Below are 13871 nucleotides of genomic sequence, written 5' to 3' on the forward strand. Positions count from 1 at the left end.
ACTTTATGGCTTCTCACAGTCTCTCTTCTAATTAGTTCATAATGTGCCACAAAATTGGGACTTTGGAATACTCAATCACACATGCATCAGCTTCTGGTGGAACAACATTTTGATAATTTTAATAATTTTAATAATTTTTATTATTTTTAAAGGTCACAGAATATGCTTTATGAAGAAAACCCATTTGAAGTATTTGAAATGTAAGCAGTTTTGTTAACCTAGAGTTATCTCCTTTAATCACAATAAATAAAAAGGACTTGAAAACTTCTGATTGAACTCAGCAAATGATATATAAGGTTTCTACTATCCCTCAGAGAAACAAAGTGTCATCTGCATGATTGTTGTCTTTCACACATTTAATCATTGATAAGAAGCTAGCACAAAAAAAAAGCATATATTAACATGACCTGCTCATCACAAGCCATCAGATAATATTGGTTGCATTGAGACACAATTGTTAAACAGGTTTTTTCTTTATTTAAAAAAACCCCACCCAAGTTACACACATGAACATATTACATACATACATCACACCCTGGAATTCAGTTTCTTAGTCTATTATTATAGAAGTGGAGATGAATTTTTTTCTGCATTACCATGGAAGTCTTTTTTCCAGTGAATAAATCTGCCAGACCACCCCTGATTTTCATAATCTCAGAACTGGTTTTGCATGGCTGTTTGAGATCACCTTTCAGCTCATATGCTGTCTCATTGTAAGGTCTGCAGGAGGACAGAAGTGGGAACTCAGCCTGCTATTACCTGCTGTGCAGTCCTGCAAATTTTAACACAATGCCTCAAAATAGAGACTTACTTCCTTACCATTCACATAAAGTATTCATGCAATCCTCATCTATGTTTTATTTCAGATGATTAGCTGAGAATTTTCATAGGAGATTATCACATTTAAATCAAAATTTTAGGGGGAAAAGCCTATTATTCTGTCAGAGTATCAATGTGACAAGTTCACATTTTTTAATTGTAGGTCTTTAATAGAATCTACCCCCTCATGAGTTAATATTTACTCAAGCAGGAAAAAGTCAATGCACACCTCACCTAGTTCCAGAGATGTCATAGTGATTACACCAGGAGTGAACTTGGTCCCACACTTTTTTAAACATTGAAATTTATGGTATTCTCAGTTGTGAAAGACGATGAAGTCAATTTGGTATTTCATTATTCTTGTACTATCGTTAATGTAAATCAGAAAGAGCTTCAACACACTGTCACACAAGAATTACAGTATTGAGATCATTATGCAAATGTTAGAAGGATAAAAGAGCTTCCAGAAAAGGCCTAACCTGGATTAGGCAATTTGTAAAACCCGACTGAAAACGGGGCTGGTGTAATGCATGCAAAGCTGTGGCTGTGCTTTCAGAGTGGATGGGTACAATGGATCCTTGCAGAACACCCAGCAGGCTTAGTGCTACAAAGCTGAACCATCAGGAAACCCTTTAACTTTGATCTGCTTTGAAATCTCTCTCAAACTCTGCTTTGTAGAAATGCACGCCTAATTTCTGAGCCCTAAAAAAAGGGCTTTGTCTGAAAAGCCAGCTATCATTTTTTTATGGCAATGTGCTAAAATGAATCCTCTATCTGCAGGCACAGGTCATCAGGACATTTGCAATTTTTAATTAAACACTGGCCTATGCTGTGTTTCGCCACAACAAGAAATTACAGTCTGATACAGAAACTAATGAAAAGAAAGGATCCTCATTCATAGATGGGGTTACTGATATGAGAAAAGCCACACATGCATAAAACTAAAAATCAGACCTTGCATTTCTTTGTTGAAGATCCTGATATCCTGTGCTAATAAGGTGCCAGAATTCAGGATCCATGTGTCTAATGCCCTGAAGCAGTTAAAACAGAATTGAAGTTTAATAGCTGAAATCTCATATTCCACTTAAAAAAAATTAAGGTTAATTGTTTTTAAACATCTCTATGTGAGCAATAGAAAGTCAGACTTAAAGGCATAACAGTGAAAATTAGAATTAGCTACCCATTGGATTATCAACTGTATAATGAATAGAATCTATTATAACTAGCCAAATTCTCTAGTGTCAATAAATCTCACCAATTAGTCTCCAAGAATCAATCTGTACTTAACATGAGATATTGGCTGTTCAGTACCAATTCTTTCTGAGGTACATGGAGAAAATAAATGGAAAGCATTTCCTAGGTTTTGTTTCTTGCACTATTTTAGGGTCAAATAAATGAATACAGCCCACCTTTGCTCAAGTATGTTTCATGTCAAGAGAAGCAAGTAAAGACAAACTTCCTTTAAAAAATGTGTACTTAAGACAGAGATGCAGTGTTTGGTCCTAAAAATTTATGTTGGCACTTAGGTACCAGCAAGGAAAGCATTGAAAGGCCTAAACATTCAGTAAATAGTGTGAAATTGAAAACCCAAAGCCAGATGCCCAACACAAGGCATGAGAAAGTCCCAAAAAGGACTCCACTGTTGGAGAAACCAAAAACTTAACTAAGGACACAGCAGGAAGCACGGAAAAGGAAACAAATCCCAGATGGTCACATGGTTGTCCTACATTGTGTGAAGACAGTATACATAACTGGAAATAGAAAAATATTAACTACTGTTATTCACTATGTAAGAGGATAGATTTATGTCTGGCCCATTGCTTCAATATCCCTGATATCCAAGAGAGCTTTCTAAATCCTGACTTAAATATCTGTTGAAAGAGAGTCTTGAGGAGTTTATTGGTAGGGACTGAAGCTATCTGCTCCAGTTTTACAATCACACTAATACTTTCTATATTTCTCTGAACTGAACACACAAAATTCCCACTGCTTTTTTCCATTTCTCATTTTCATTTGTTTTACATATCTCTATTGTATCATTTTCATTTGTCCCATGAATGAGTGTTGAAGCTACTAAAAAAATTTTGCAACTTAAAGCTAGGCCTGTCAAGATGAGGACAGAACTATTTCCTATAGATTTGTTTATTTATACAGGACATTTAAACCTGATGTTTAAAGCAGTCGCATCTTGGTTAATATGAAGCCACTGACAAAGATGATTTGCACTTTATACCATTATGAAGAACAAACAATAGAAATGCATCTTTTTTCTGTATGGCTGTGTCCAGGATCACAGAAATATCACAGTGACAAATTAATCTCAAAGCCTATAGAGGACATGATGCAAAGAACAGAAATTAGCAGATGCTGCTAAAATGTTCTGGAATAACCCTCTAACATTTCCAGTTATGAAGAGATTTATTGATCTTTTCTTAAAATAGAGTCTTCTTCAGCTGAAGTAGTTCAGACAGGGACAGCATAAGAGACAAAGGAAAAAAAATCTTCAGAAAAATTAATGTTCTCTCATGCAGCCCCACATGATTCCAGTGACAGAAAGGAGATGGACCTCTTCATGAAAGTATGGTGGACTGGATGTCATTTTTCAAATATCTAATGCTCAAGATATGGGTGATTCAAAAGGCTTGTTAAATTAGAAAATAAAAAAGTGGACCTATACAGGTAATTTCTGCTAATTTTCTCTGAAAAAAAGGGCAAAGGAAACCTGTGGAATGAAGCCAATATAGCTACACTGTGTTTGTGAGGTTAGCCATTTGTGTTCAGAATGGTGCACTTTACATATTCATCAAAAGAATTCTCAGACCCTGGTCCCACAGCTTTTTCTAGAACAATTAATATAGTGCTCTTTGGCACAAATTTTCCACTAGAACTTGCTCCCACACTGCTTTTGTGTCCCCTCCTCCCAGCTCCCTTCCTTGGCAAAGACCTCCCCCTGCCACTGGCAATAACCTTGCACAACAAAGAACTGCACTGATTGTCAGAAATTAGACTGGTTAAAAAAAATAAAATAATTTCTGCATCATAAAGCCTGGCTGAATTTAGGTCTTTCAAAACACTCGTTAAAACACATTTCTTAGATCTACTTAAGTCACACACAGTTAATCAGAAAAGTGTGTGCATTGTAGAATTATCTTCTCTGCCTCATGTAAATTGCAAATTCTTGATGTTAAAATGAACTATATCAAGCAGATACTATAAACTTTATAACTTAAAGACCAAAGGAAAATAAAATAAAAAGCCAAAAAGATTCAGTGACCATAATGCTAAATCACCAACTTTGGTTGCAAAGAAATAAATGTGATAGGATTTTGAAGAACATTTTTACTTTAATCTCTGAGCTAATAGACTGATGCTATCACCTTCTAATCCTCTGCAGCAATGTGCATTTTGTCAAACAAAGATTTACAGTGAAATTTAATTTACTCTCTGTAATTCTTTTTGGTTGTTTCTTTGTTGTCTCTTTGTTTTTTCTTCTTGCTTTGGAGGTTCCTGCACAAGCAACAGATGAATTTTTGCTTTACATCAGGGGGAAGGCATAATGATTCTAGGACCTATTTAATGTGCTCTTGATTAAATGCACAAATCAACAAGATCCTGCATTCTGGTGAGGCGTTTTTTTTTTCTGTTTTTGCTTGATTAGTCAATACAACAGTGAAGGACTATTTTGCTTTTCATGCTGTAATAGGAGACAAATAGATACTGCAGACCACATCCCAGATGGTGTAAATCAATTGATCTGTGTCACTTTGGCCCTAAACTTCTGTCCTAATTCTCACCAGAGTGAATAATGAGATTCCTTAGAGCTGAACGTGATTTAATTTAAATTTATGAAGAACATTTGTAAGCCTCCAGCTCACTGAAATGGGTTCACACTGTCATATGACTTCACTGTGACTAAGGCCTGGTTCTAGTGAACCTCTCACTGGGAAGGGGCATATGTAGATATATATGAACATTAAAGTATTTCTCCTACTCAGTTGCCTAGGTGGAAAATCTCTGGAATCTATTAAGTAGGTTGTAGGTGCTTTCAGACAAAGCTATCTTTTCCCTTTCCTAACAGCAGGCAAAGAGAAGTACAAAAGTCATAAATTGGATGCTAAACATCAGGCTTCAAAACCCATCAAGCTAAATGCAAAAAGCTTGGGTTTATTTGCTTTTTGGTTTTAAAGTCTTTAGAGTGCATTCATATCATGCTGCTAAGCTATTTTCAACACTCATGAGGCTTTAATTTAAGAATGGGAAAAGATTTGTATTAGTCACCTCAATTCCATGGGACCCTGAAGCAGGGACTTTGTAAAGCTGAGTAAAGCAGGATCATGAGGAATGGCACAGGCTGTCACAACAAAAACATCTCCCACCTTCCTGCTGACCCATCTTTTCAGAAAGATATAGCATTATCTTAAGAGAAACCCAAAGCCACTGGAATATTTCTCTAATAATCACTATTCATGTAACTACAGATTCATTTAAAAGAGTGGACCCTGATAGCTCAGGCACACTTGAATAACGGAGGAAGAGCTTTGCAATTCATCTGTTCAACTGAGACATGATCCATGGATTTGAGTGTCTGAGAGGCCCTACTTCATACACATGTAAATGGATTTATGAGAGAAAGAGCATAATCCCTTGCTAACATGCACAATCTGGACTGAAGCATCTGATCACTGCATCCACCTAATGTGCTTAAGTCAGCTCCCCATCCCTTTTAAATGCTTGAGAAAGAAGTTATCTAGACAGTGCAGCTGGTTTATTCCTCTTGTGGGATAATAAAAGCTGGTAAAGGTGAGTATTCAAAGGAAAATCTAGGAAATGCACATTTGATGAAGAAGACGGAAAATGTAGTGTTAATCTGGGAGAGAAAGTGTCCTCCTTTCAGGAAGGCTACTTGGGAATCTCTTCAGGTCTGGGAGTGATGTAAAGGGCATCTATGAGAAAGAAAATATTTTGGTTTGTGAGCTATTAAATATAGTACAGACAAAGTAAATACAATTAGAACTATGTTGATAAAATTATTAGTGATATTCATCTGCTTTGCAGGTCTGAATCTAAAAGGAACAAGTGCAGCAGCTGGTGAAAAATCACCTCTTAATCTTTATCTGTGTTTTCCCATAAAAATCAATTTCCTTTTCTTTTTGGAATTAGATTAAAAGGATAATTAATAGCACTGATTGCATTCATATTCTAAATTTAGTTAACACTTACCCAGTGTAATAATGCCCCCAGCCACAAAGAGCTGCAGCGAAGCATTTCAAGATCACACCCCCAATGCCCTGTAGGCTTTTCACTTGCAGAGCGCCCACAACACCATAGCATGGATAACAACATGCCTGTTTTCTCAGCAGAGCTGTGATGCTGCTCCCACAGGCACACAGCAGATTTGCTGTGGGATTTGTTTTTCCCCGAGGACCTTGCTTAGGTCAGCTAATTAATTGCCCACAGTGCCCAGAGGCAGCTAACAGCTGATAAGGAGAGATAAGGAAACAGAAAACTATTGAGAAAAAGAAACCAAAACAAAACCAAAACCAAAAAAACCCAACAAAACAACCAAGCATCTAAAAGACTGTAAAAGTGGTCAAGCAATGGGCTTGTAAAGCTTACTCTCCCTCCTCCCTGAGTTAGTTTTCCAAAGCCAAGCATGTTTAGTCTCAGCACTGATAGCTTTTCATTTCTGGACAAAGCACCCTCTGTCCTCAGTAGCGCTGCCTCATCCCCCCACGCTGGAGCAGATAGCTTCCTTCTGAGGTCACACGTGCAGCCAGTTAAAAATAAAGCTCCAAGATGCTTTTAAATAGCTCTGCTTGGCTAGGGTGGGAGGAATCTGGATATGGAGGAACAGAAATAAAAAGGGGAGATGGCAAAACTCCCAATTAGAAAAAGGAATGCAACACCAAGACTTTTACTCGTTCTGAGATATTCAATGGTCTACACTTATTGTAGTTATTTCAGTGTATTTATGTTGGGTTGATTTACACTGAGACAAAACTGGAGATGCACAAGAGTTGTGATTATTCAGACCAGCTGCCTGTGTGTTAACTGATTTTGTAAAGTCCCTGACAATCAATTCTGTTGAAGATTTAGGCGCAAATAGCAGTAGCTGCACAATGACATCAGGTAAAGCAGGCAAAGCAATGCTGTCTTGGCAGGAAGGATCTCCTCCCTGCTTTAAGCTTACCCAGAGCTGTGGCAAAGCAAAGCTGGAGCTCTGGATTCCTCTACAGTACATGCACATACAGAGAAAAAGGGTTTGCTGCTGACAACAAATTGCAACAAACCTCTTTAGGCTTCTGAGCAGAATCACAGTTATCATGTTCGCATCTGGGAAGAGTTTAACTGCTTGGAATGAGTTACCACAAAAAAGGCCAGCAGTAAGCTTGAAAGAACAGTTAAAATTGCTTCTATTAATGTCAAAAGCATGCTGTGAAAAGTGTTCTGTGCAAGATAAATAACACAAGTGAATTAAGTTATCCCATCATGGTTACAGAGAGCCAGGAAATAGTGATTGCTTTATTTTTACAAATAGCTATACTTTTATTAGTATTGATTATCCTGTAAGACACTGTGCTACTTTTAGAAGAGCACATCCTTGTTCCTCACAGCTTACTCACAGGGGCCTTTGAGAAATGTACAGCATGTGATGAATGTACAGCTTCCTTAAAACCTGACCTTGATATCTGCAACCATCTTTATGGTGAGGAGGAGCCATTAAAAATTCATTCACTCTGAGCAACATTCTTGGTGTTACATCTATTTATATTAATAGCTCTAAATTAATATCTCTGCATACTTCCCTAACAAAAGGAGCATTGTACAAATTCTGGGTATTTTGTTCTTGCAAAAAAGAATGTTTCACTTTGTGTTCTTTCCCATGGGCAACTTGTCAAGGCAAATACGGTTCTGGAAAATGTCCACAGTCCAATCAGATGGGAAGCTTTTTAGGTATTGTCTTCACAACTTTCCTCCCCTCTTTTGCTTCAGTGCAAGAATAGCCATCCTGCTCACACACAGCCAGTCACTTAGACTCTTCCTGTCCCAAGAATGAGTCAAAAAAGATCTTACTTCACAGCAGGGAGAGAACTGGGGTTTGTTCATTGTCTGAGGTCGTACCTGAAAGGTGACAAGTGTTCTTTGTGTGTAGTGTTTCTGCCTCTAAAACTTTGGGACTTTCTATGTTGGCAGGCCCACTATACATGATGTTATTTTTATGGACTGAGACAAATGCTCCAGGGACAAAATCCCTTCAGTTCTGTGTTGGGTGCCTTAGGGAAGGTAAAAGAGAAAAGGAAGCTTTTCTGCAGAGCTTCTTGCTGAACCATCACTGGATAGCGAAACACCAAATTAATTATTTGTAACTGTGTCACTTTGTCTTGATAAATTCATTAGAAATAGCTAGAGTGTTCTTTATCTTTCCCATCCATATCTTCATAGGCATTATACTGACACTGCTTCATGGGACACAGCTGAAATATCCCAGAATATTAATGAAATAAAAAGAAAGACACTTACTGTTACATTCCCCACTTAGCACACAGTCTAATAAGTAACACAGTCCCCACCAAATATTTGGATTAATTTGGATACATGCAAAGGCTTGTTTGAAGTTGTAATGAGATATCAGATACTCCCAGTGCCAGAGCAGTCAGACACCATTTAAGAAACAGCACTGAGAGACTCGAGTGTACTCCTCTTTCCTATCTGAATATAAGCTTTGCAAAAGTAAATATTCTCTCTGATATCTACAACGTGCTGTATTTTCCAAAGAGCAGCGTGAGTGTCAAACACAACTAACTCAACTGGAATTTTTGGAAAAACAGCCTCTCTGGAAGGAGGGGTCCCAGAGGCAAACAGCACCTACTCTGCTCTTCCCAGGGCACCAGCCAGACTTGTGCTGACACAGCTATCCTGAAGTACAGAAATGTACTGGGCCTGTGCCCCATGCTCCTGCTTTTCTGGCACCATGGCAAGTGGAGAGTTTACTTCTTTTTAACTACTGAAGCACGCATTTAAATTTTAAATGCTCAAGTTTTGAAATAACACTGAAAGTGACAAAGTGAAAAAAATCCCCAACTTTGATCACTCCAGCACTATGTAAAAAAGGAAATCTCCTCTGGTCATACCTTCCTCTAATCTGAATGTCTCTGCTGACGCTTTCAGGGGTTGGCTCTTGGAATTGTTGCTGATTGTAAAAGGGGGTGAGCCATAAAGCACAATGAGAATGGGAGTACCCATGAGATTAAAGTCAACAATGGGTTCCTGTAATTGTAAAAGAGTTCACAGTCCTCACAATTTAATGCACTTTGCACGTTTTATTCAAGTCCTGTAAAAATTCCTGGTCACTGCCATTGCTCACCACACACTTCCATATCACTGGTCCTCTTCCCAGTTACAGAGCTCCCATGTCAAGAGCTTTTCTCAGCTCATCTCTTGGAGATTGCTGAGGGAAACAATCACAGGGATATCAGATGCAGGTGCCTGGACTCTTCCAATATTGTCCTGCACTCTCCTGAGAGTATCTCTTCTCTCTTCTCTGTTATTGAGGTCCCTTCCCCATAGACATCACCAATTTTATAGGGAATGAAAAAGCAAGGAATTGTCCTTACTTCTCCTTGTACAAAACAAAATAAATGAATAGATTTTCCTATTATTTTAGCAGGAATTACCTTGCCACTGCAAAAAGCTGAATTTATCTATCTACCTTCCATTAGCCAAGGATTTATTTTCACATATTAAAATTATGTTCCTGACTAAATATAGCATGGCAGCTAGTGTGCCACTATCCTTAAAAATACTAGCTGTACTATTTCCTTTAAGGCTGACAGGTCTCTTCTCAATAATACACAGGACAAAGCCTTCACTGTTGTCAAGCATGGATCTTTATTGTATTTGAAAGTGAGTAGTATTGTTTCAGAAAGAGGCCAGCTTGACCACACTGGCAACTGAAATGCTAGGTTGTGTTCAGAATAAAGATGTGTTTCCTGCTTTCACCTTCAGACTGCTTCTCAGACATGAACCCTCCACAGAGCACTTAAAAATAATAAACATACATGGTCCTCCAAAAAAGGGTGATAGAAGAGTGAAATAGAGATGGGAGAAACTTAATCTGTTCATGCCACAGCTGCAGATTATGGAAGACCTCTAAGAAAGAGTTTAGCAGTTATGCCTGGGAAAATATATTCTTTGCAACATCTAACCTCAGAGGATGAGACTTCTGCCCCCTTCCTACACACCCTTCCATCATATTTCTTGATTTGACTGTGACATCAGCTCTCTAAATGACTGTGATAGGCATCTCCTTGCATAAAACTGGGTAAAAAAAGGCATGTGGATGTGGCACTTGCTGATAGGATTTAATACTTTCAGCACCTCATTCAGACTCCTATTTCATTGCACGGAATTGGCTGCACAAGACACTACCAAAAATAAATGTGACAAGAACTGTTCAGCATACCTTAATAATGGAAATATTAAAAGAATATTTCAGCTCGCCACAAATTCTTTTCCTAGGTAATTTTGATAATCTTTGTAAAATCAGGCCAATTGAAATGCCAGTGCAAAGTCTCAAGTTGTCCCTTACTCTTCTCTCAGGCCCTCTTTGGGAGGTGGACTAGAAGGCAAATTGAGGCTCATAATATTCTAAATGCTTAAGGGTTTTTTGTCACATGTTTACCGTACTCTTTTTCTAAAACTTTTCTCTCCCTTCTCTACTGTAAAAACAGAGGGTGGAGTTCTGATTCCTTCCATCTCAAAAAAGTGTATTTGAGTATTGGGAAAGGTAAAGAGGAGGACACTAGTGCTGATGAAAGACACGATAGGACTTTTGTAAGAGGAATAACCAATTTGACTTTTTGGCATGGAAAGCTTAAAGGCATTCTAGAGGTCCACAGAAGTCCTGGAGAGGGTGGGCAAGGACTGATGCTTCAACACAAATTCCAGGCAACCCCCTGGGCTGGAACTGTTTGGACATTGGAGGAGTATTGCGTTAACGTATCTTGAATGCTTGTCTGATTCTTGAGCGACCCTTAGCAGCTCCTAAGACTCCCTGTTGTGCATTGGATGCTTGATTCACTTACAGCCACAGCTGATATTGCAGGGAGAGAGCAGGCAAAGGAAAGGGTCCCTTCCTACAGAAGGAAAAACTTACCATGATCTGCCTTTGCTGGGCTGTAACCCTGCCTGGAGACCCAGGGACAAGGAAGTGGAAACTGGGAATAGCATGGCCTTAGCTGGAGCTGATGGGTCAAATTTGAGTTGCTGACCCCTTGCAGAAGATGCTTTCTGGGCTATGCAAGATCTCTGTGAAGATTTTGAAGATCACATTGTAAACAAGCTGTGGGGAGTTTCTTTCTTATTGCATCTGAACAACTGTGGTTTTGCTTAAATGTTGTTTATAGCAAGTATCCCATCAATAATCTACCTGTGGCTCCCAAGTCAAAACAAAGATATCTTCCTAATGCACTACATAAGGCATTTCTAACCTACAAAGATATATTCAGCAGCACTGACTCCATCTTGCTGTGCCCATATTGATTCTGAAGTAAAGCCCAGTGTTTTCAAAGCCAGACCAAGGCTTCAGAGGATATTACTCTATATTACCTTGTGCCTGTTTCCTTCATGACAATATCAAGGCTTATGTTTTGCCTGATTGATTCCAGCTGATAGCTCTGACAGGCTGCAAAAGAAATTGCAGGCTTTAGACTGTGAGGATGACCAAGCAGATCTCAGCATGAATTAGGAACTGACTATGAGGGTTTTTTTTTTTTACCGTGGAAAGAATACATTCCAGCAGCAAACACTGAAAGATGCAGTAGGCACAAAATATAGTCCCAGCACAAGCAGGGCACTCAGAGAACATTGAACCAGCCAAATAATTTGAAGGTTAAATATTTAAATAATTGTGTTAAACTAGGGGAGAGAAAGCCCAATAGCATCGCTAACAAAATGCACCCACAGTAAATAATATACCATGAAGTCACTAAATGCTGATCTTTACCCAGAAACTAAAAGTCGGCTTGGTGATGAAAAGTGTCTGTCTCCTTAAGGTTCTTCTTTTAATCTGTTTAGAATAATAAGGACTTCATTCTATTTATCTAAGTCTGAATAAAGGTGTTTATTTTTAGAGAACTATCAGCCCTTAGACAAACCTGTGCTTCCCAGGAAGTGCAGGGGAAAGATTTCCTCTGCTGGTGCTTATTTTAGGGACATGGTGACTCCCATGAACTCCAAGATGGCAAGATTGAGTGCATTTAAGCAAATAATTTTTTTTTTCTAGCATAAAGGTAGTGCTTTGATTTAAGACAACAGAGAACAACACACAGTGGGCCACCTTCTGAACAAAAACCTGTGTGAAAAAGAGTCAGGTAAACTTTCCTGAGTTCACTTCATATATCAGAAAAAGAAATCTAAATGTCCCTGCTTGCACTGGAGGTGTGAAACAAAATGCCTTTTTTCTCAGAGAGAAACAGAGAACCAAAAAAATTGAAACAGAACAGAACTCTGCTTGAAAACAAAGTGAAAATAAATCAGCAGTGAATGGATTAGCTTCAGATCAGACTGCCTGGAGCAGCCTGATCTGGAACAGCAGAGCACTCAGGGCTTGTGTTTTTTAAATTAGTTTTAATAAATAGAATCAATAGCTCAGATTATGAAGAAGAACAAAAGCACAGATCAAATCGATCAAGGCTGTTGCTTATCATTATAAGCCAAGGGGTGTCTTCTCTTGTCTGAATGTGATAAGATGGCAAAAGAATCCACTTGCAGCTTTTCAGTATCTCTCCCAGAACAGCTGTACACAGAGCTGGATACTGAAAATACTCCAGGTTATCCAAACGTAAACACAGACTCCCTTTCCTTTTCCCCAGAAGGAAAAAAAAAAAAAAACCAACCCAAAATAATAAATAAAACCCAAAAATAATATTTTTTTTTCCTGAAGATAAATGCAGGAATTTACAGGGAGGACAGAACTAAATAGATAAGCAAGCACCAAGTATCCTGCATTATATATGGGATTTAATGCTCAGGTGAAGATATTCTTGGTCAGATCACTGGAAAAGTCTATTTCCACGGAGTAGGTTAGGAAAGGGTGTTGGGGAACACTCAGAAGTTCTCTCTAACCCCAGTGCTCAACTAAGGGTTATCCACTGGAGAGGAACAAGGGAGGTGAACTAACTTCAATCAGGTTTTGGGCAATGGGAGGGGATAGGTGCACACAGGCACCTTGTTTTCTCCTTTATCTTTTTTGTTTGTTTTGTTGCATTCTTTTTTTTCCAAAGGGACTTTGCTCCTGGGAAGCTGCAGTGTCTTACGGATGGGAGGACCTGGTCACTGAGGAGCTCCCCTTTCATTACAGGGAGTTCATCCTGAGCACCCCGAGCATCTGCTCTGAAGGATAAGTGCCACATAGAAAATTAAAGCACTTAAACAACCCCAGCCCCCTTTTCTTTCCCTCCAATGAAACTTTTTGTTAAATTTAAGCCAAGTACAAACTAGCAGTCCTGAATTTATTTTATCAAATATAGTAAAACTGAAGAGCACACTATGGTATAACACCCTAGATGTGTGAGAACAATGCAAGGTGCTGATAACCTCTGCTAACTCCCATTCATCCTCAGGCTGAAAAGCTGGCATCAGTTATGTGGGATTTGTGCTCATGAATAGCACATAAGAGTCTTTTTCATTGTTGTGGTTGAATTATAGATAAACAGCAGAAGAGGAATAGTAATCTTGTAATAATAGAATATATGACAGATGTACTACTGAAAGTCATTCGCATGCTTCAGTGGTGAGCGTGGTTCAAAGCCTATCTGGAATAGACTTCCATCTTGCTAATAAATATTCAGAGACTTTATAGTCTTCAAGGACGTAATATTGAACATCTGACAGAAAATTCAGTGTAGATCCATGAACATTTTTTATTACATTTCGATTGGAAGTAGATTACTTAATGTTTATAGCAAGCAGCGCCTTTGCCAGAAGACACAGAACTTTCCTGGCCAAAGTACCCAGTGGTTAACTTCAAGTCTAACAAAATAAACAAAATA

The 13871-nt window shown here is 38.5% G+C and overlaps 1 protein-coding gene across 9 annotated transcripts in view; it reads right to left on the reverse strand.

Annotated features, from left to right (window-relative positions):
- The window catches only part of FSHR (follicle stimulating hormone receptor), an 80931-nt gene that overhangs the window by 52252 nt on the left and 14808 nt on the right, over positions 1-13871 (reverse strand). The window contains exon 1 of one of the 9 annotated variants that reach the window (XM_064415176.1): positions 6040-6461. The exons of 7 other annotated variants lie outside the window; for them this stretch is intronic. The gene's annotated coding sequence lies outside the window, so the exon portion shown is untranslated. Of the gene's footprint in view, positions 1-6039; positions 6462-13871 lie in introns of those variants that run through there. One more of the 9 variants, XM_064415171.1, reaches the window with a different exon arrangement.

This window comes from Passer domesticus, chromosome 3 (genome assembly GCF_036417665.1).
Source record: "Passer domesticus isolate bPasDom1 chromosome 3, bPasDom1.hap1, whole genome shotgun sequence".
NCBI classification, from domain to species: Eukaryota; Metazoa; Chordata; class Aves; order Passeriformes; family Passeridae; genus Passer; species Passer domesticus.